Below are 5,957 nucleotides of genomic sequence, written 5' to 3'. Positions count from 1 at the left end.
CCCAAGTTGCTTTCGCTGATTTAGCGGCATTAATGAGTATTAATGGGATTAGTTACTTCTGATGGTAACTTTACATAGCAGCCTCTACCATCAGTGTGTGAATGAATGTGAGAAGGGGCAGTTGTGACCTGCGGTGTAAAAGCACTTTTTTAGTCAGAAGACTAAAAAAGCGCTATACAAGCTCAAGTCCATTCGCCATTACAGATGATGTTATGGGTGATGTCAGTGACAAATTATGGATGATGTTTAAGATAATGTTACTGATCATTTATACCTCGACATCTACGACGAGATGTCAGTGAACATTATGGATCATGTTAAAAATGATGTCATGAGTCCCTATTGATGTTGGTAAAGATGATGTCACAGATCATTTATGATACAAAGTTTGAAGAGAAATATATATGATGTGTGTCGTAATGTTATGGATGATTGTATATGATCTTATAGCTTGTGCTTGTACACTGCTTCAGGTTTTGGTGGGTGTTCTTGACACCCCAGCAGTTACCTGGAGAACAGTGTGGGGCTTCTGACCTGCAGTTCACCCTCGAGTCTTCACACACACACACACACACACACACACACACACACACTCAGCTGGACCACAGTGTTGGTGGGTTTGGTCTCAAGGATTGCAGGTGAAACTCCATCTTAAAATGAGATCCACTGTCTGCATACCAATAGAATGTCCTCAGGGCACACTGTGTGTGTGTGTGTGTGTGTGTGTGTGTGTGTGTGTGTGTGTGTGTGTGTGTGTGTCAGTTCTTTCTAAGGGACTGCCCAAAGAGCAAAGCAAACTATTGATGGTGTGATTTAGAAGAAGTGGGTAGATATCTGTGGTTAAAGTGGCATCCAGCAGCCCTCAGGGGGCCCTGGGGGTGTCATAGATGGGTCAGGGTTGGGCTGGATGGCAGTGCTAAATGGTCTGATCGTGGTATAGGTGAGGACAAACGCCGATCCAATTACAACAATATAGTTTGACCGAATATATGAAAATGTTTTTTTTTTTACTGCTTAACACTGAACATTGGACACAAATCCCAAATTCAGGCTCCTATTTTAAAACCATTGTCAGCGTCTTTTAATAAACGTTTAGTTTTCCGAGCAATAGATCATTTCCAGTCCTTGATTCATTTCTTAACTGGGTATTGTCCAGCCTTTAGACCCTCATGTGCAAGCCTATAAAAACTTGTGTAATTAAAATAAACATTATATAGCAATTTGGTTTGGTGCACTTTGGCACCCCCCGATGGTCCTGAGTGCAACTGCAGTGTCGTAAAACACACAGTGTATTGATATAACCAGCTCGGCATCAGACTTGCGACTTACTGTTTTGCCAAGCCGTTATCTTTATCGGCTGAATTCCAAACTTTACACTCACAGACTTACAGACTTTGAGGCGCGTTTTCAGCAAGTGTGTGAGTGCTTAATGTTCATCTTTCATGTTCCACATAATCTACTCTGTGTCCTACATCTGGCTGGTTAACACTGTTCACTCAATCTTGATGTTCAGACCAGATATCCCCCCCCACCCTGTAATACATGTTGAAATTCAGGTTGTTGCTAATAAGGAAGTCTTTCACAAACATATGGAAACTATGAAATCAAAAGTTATTGAAATGGTGTGCATATAGCATTAAAGAGCATCACAGCACAGACTAAAATCTCTGTTTTTCAGATCTGTCTAAATAAACACGCAAAACATATTAATCCAAAACAATTCTGGACACAGAAAGATGAACAAAATATGTAAAAAAAAACAAAAAGCCACTGACAAAAAACCTCAAAAGCTCTTTAGGCCGCAATTGCACTTTGGTGACGGTCCCTAACCCTGACTTGTCACTCAAGTGATACTGGACAAACCAAACATTTTCAACATGCCTTTAATGACTGTTTGGTGCTCATTATCTGTAATTATCCAGATCGTTTTTTTTTTCTTTGTTATTCACATGCCTGTTAGACAGATCAGGGAGATTATGTGAAGATTCAACCTTTTTTTTTCCCCTCTCTCTTTTCCTGACCTTTCTTTGAGCAACAGGAGGCAGTGATACGCACACATTGGAAAAGGTCAGTCATGTCAGTGTCACCTGGCCATTTCCTCTAACAGTGGGTTGCAACAAAGAGCGGTAAGCCTGCAGCAACCCTTCCCATCACTCTCTGTTCCCCCTTTTCTCCCGCAGTATTACTCTCTGTCCTTCCCATCATCTGCCTTTTGAGTCTCCTGCTCGACTCTGTCTTTGGACCAAACACGCCTCTGTTTGCTTATCTTTCAGTGAAAGCAGAGGCACATTTTCTGAAGCAATATCCTGCACAAGGCTGTGCAATATTGAGGATGAATTCACTATTGAAAGGTTTCTTTATGGCCAAATATTTCTCATAAAATACGTAAGTAAACGTTTTCTTCTCCAGCTGAAAAACCCTTGTCAGCTGTGTTACCTTGAACAGTTCTTCTCACATGGACCGAGTACATGTCTGTGACTGCAGTGCTTTTTGAATGGAGCATTGTGGTGATATTCCAGTGTGTTTGAGGTCCTAGTTTGCCCCGCACACTGCTGATTGAGAGGAGCTCTCTGGTGCTTTAAAGGTAAATAACTGCTCTGCCGAGGGCACTGTCCATATTTTAGAAATTCTGCGCGAGCATGATTTGGAGTGTTTCACAGTCATTATCTCTGACCTTCCCGGTTTGAACCTCTCCAGGTTTTAGATTGGTGGAAAAGCTTCCAAGTCACAGCACCCCAGGAGGCTGATTTTACGCTGCAGCCTGATTTCATTCTTTGGGGAAATTTGATCAAAATGTCTTCTTCGTGTAACTTCAGTCACAAAGAGAAATGTCCTGCTGTACACAGTAGATTCCCTGCATCGTGTCAAGCTGGATTTGAGTTTTTCTGTTTTGTTTATATACCTTTCAACATCATCACAGGTTGATGAAACAGTTGCCATGAAGAAAACTGAATTTTGTTGCTGTAGCAATAACATATAAATATCAAGGACAGATTTTAAATGGCTCAAATTAAACTATTTTAATTAGTCAATTAGACACATGTCGATTACTTACCTTACTTCAAATATAAAATTGCAACTACCAGGCACGAACACACTTATGTCTCTTATCAGAAATCTGAAATCATTGTTTATTCTTTTTTTTTTTTTTTTACATGGACATACAGTAGCATTGGTGCTAGCCTGTAACATGCACAAGTCCCAGATGCACTGCGCCAAGTGTTTTATAGCAAACAGTTTGTGGTTTAGTTTTTTTTGTGGTTAGCTTTATATTTCAACACCAGAGGTTTCCACTTGCTCACTACGCACTCCTTGACTGAAAGAAAAAAAATCCAGTCCCTTGTGATTGTTCCAGTAGTAAATGGTAAGACGTTAGACCCTGAAGGAACTTCTCCAGAATCCACTATGTTGATTAAAAAGATCATGTAAGATTCTCTTTGTCATGATCGCTGGCGCTAATTATTCATTTGTGCGTAATAACTTTGATCAAGAAGAAGACTTTCATGTGACCTATTCAGACAGACATACAGCAGCAGATGGGGAAGAGAGATACGAGGGAGAGAAAAAGTGAAAAAAAAGAGAGATAAGCAGACGAGAGGTAAACAGTGCAGACACAACTGATTAAATTGTTAAATCATAATCTCGCCTGAGGCGCAAAAATGGCAGTCCATCATTTTTATCTAATTAAAGCTAGCAGCCCTCTCGTGATACTTGTGTGAGTTCACGTCTGCGCTAAAGTATACTACCCAAGTCTGCAGACATCCTCTGGTTACCCTGAATAACTTCGGCAAAGTCAAATTTTAGGAGTTGGGTTTCTTTTCAGCCTTTTAGCTTCTTCTACAGTCTGTAAACAATAACATGTGAACTGGTACTGCCAGCCTCTTCACTTCCTCAATACTTTAAATACAGATACTTTGTCGGCGACATATACTTTGATGATCTTTCTTTATATGATCGTGTTTACAAAGCAACAAGGAGCCCTTAGCTGGGCTTACAACTAGCTCAAATATAAAACACAATGCTCAGAGATACTGCTGAAAGTGCTTGGGAAGTGACGCATATAAAGACAAAGAAAGTCTGTTTTGTCCACCACTTGTCCCAGAAGATGTGGGTTTGAGGCCTGTGTGAATCCAAAACTAAACACCCTTAATTGTTGTTAACCCAACGTGTTCTTTACTTCAGCCACACAGTTTATTCTGCCTTAAACTAACCAAAGAGACATGGCCTCTGTGTTAGACAGTAAGTACGGATTTGCAACTGTTTGAAATGCCAAAGGGTTTAAACAAAGCATTGGCATTTTATGACCTTGGATGAGAGGGGACAGTTTCTTTGAGTTATCATCTGGCTGTTTGTGTGTTATATATTATCCTGTTATGAAAAGCAAAATAAAAGAAGTTCAAAACGATTATATTGTATGAGAAATATGTAACTCTGACACCTCGCATTTCAAATTACTGCAGTCGAAATTCAAAACATTTTAGAGAGCTGTCTCTCCCCGCCCCCTCCTCCCTAGAGTTAATGTACTTGCAAGTTGCTATGCCAGGGGCACAGAAGCTTCAGTGTTTAGCCAGCTCTGCATGGGTCTGTAAAACTTTCTGCGTTCTAACCTCTCTCCATTTTTCAAAAGCATCTCCAATATTGATCCTAGTTTGAGCACGTTTCTGCTCGTGAAACTCCATAGAAGATTGCAGAGGCTTTTTAGGTCAGGTAGAATAAGTTATATCTGAACCAGTTCACTTAAAGGCCAACACCTGTCGGTTTGTACACAGAGGGGCGTCCCTTTAAACCGCCTACCTTCTCTGGTCAAAACAAACGCAGACCATTTTGCACCGGAATCTAAACTTAGGAGGACATACTGGCGGCTGTATCGTTCAGCAGAGCAGCCAGCACTTCAACATTAGATGTTACCTGAATGTCTGATGGTGTAGTAAGGCCATTTTATGATTTAATTCAGTAGATATCTTACATAATGGTCCAATAAGCTGTGTATATAAACATGACATGTGGTACTTTTTTTTTTTGTACGATTTCTAGTCTAAAATACATCTTCTGTTAAAAATCCTTAACACTTAATAATCCTTACCACATCCCAGTAAATCCTCTGATTTCACTGTGTATATTATATTATTATTTCACTGTGAGTATTTCAACATGTCAGAGACTTTATCGGCAGAGCAGTTATTTTTTTTGTTGTGTCTGTCCATCCTCACAAAACAGCAGCAGTTGGGCTACAGATTGAAGCCATTGATCACGGTACTTTCTTTTTCTCCCCTCCATTCGTCTTCTTCGTTCCTCTTTCTGCTGTTGGAAAAGAAGCAGTGAATAAAGAGCTGCTTTTATCTCATGTGTCCACTGGCTCCCCAGACCCAGCCTACAGACACCCACCACCAGTGATTAGCAGTAAATTGATTTCACACTCCAGTAATGCCCAGACCGGGCTATAACAGGAACTGGAAGCAACTGTAGGTCACACAAATTAATTACCGCAATTAGCTTCCAGACAGTTAGGGATGTGGAGGAAACGGAGATGAAGGGAGACTCAGTGCACTTCAGACAGACCAGAACTTCCTCGGAAACTGACTGCATCAACAGTGAACTATTAGAGAAGCCTTTTGACTTCTGACGCTACTATAAAACATGAACTTGCACTCTTTTTGTCTTGTAAGAAAACAGTTAATTTTGGGCCAAAAATTCATACAATCAAACATTTTCACGTGCAGGACAAAAGTGCCACAGCAGTTATGTGAGGAGTAGTTGGCTAATATAGGTAGCTTCACACTGAATGATCATTTTATGCAGCAGCGTCAAACATCAGTAAGAGACCAAGCACATGTGTTTTCAACAACTCAAATCTGATCTGAGGACAGAAAATTAATGACATAACAAACTCTATCAATTCCTGCTTCTCTGATCAGCTGTTCATTGGCGTTTACTGGTAAAAATATTAAACCAACCAG

Source organism: Labrus mixtus, chromosome 19 (assembly GCF_963584025.1).
Source record: "Labrus mixtus chromosome 19, fLabMix1.1, whole genome shotgun sequence".
Classification (NCBI taxonomy): domain Eukaryota; kingdom Metazoa; phylum Chordata; class Actinopteri; order Labriformes; family Labridae; genus Labrus; species Labrus mixtus.
The sequence above is the reverse complement of the archived record's forward strand: the minus strand, read 5'-3'. Positions refer to the sequence as shown.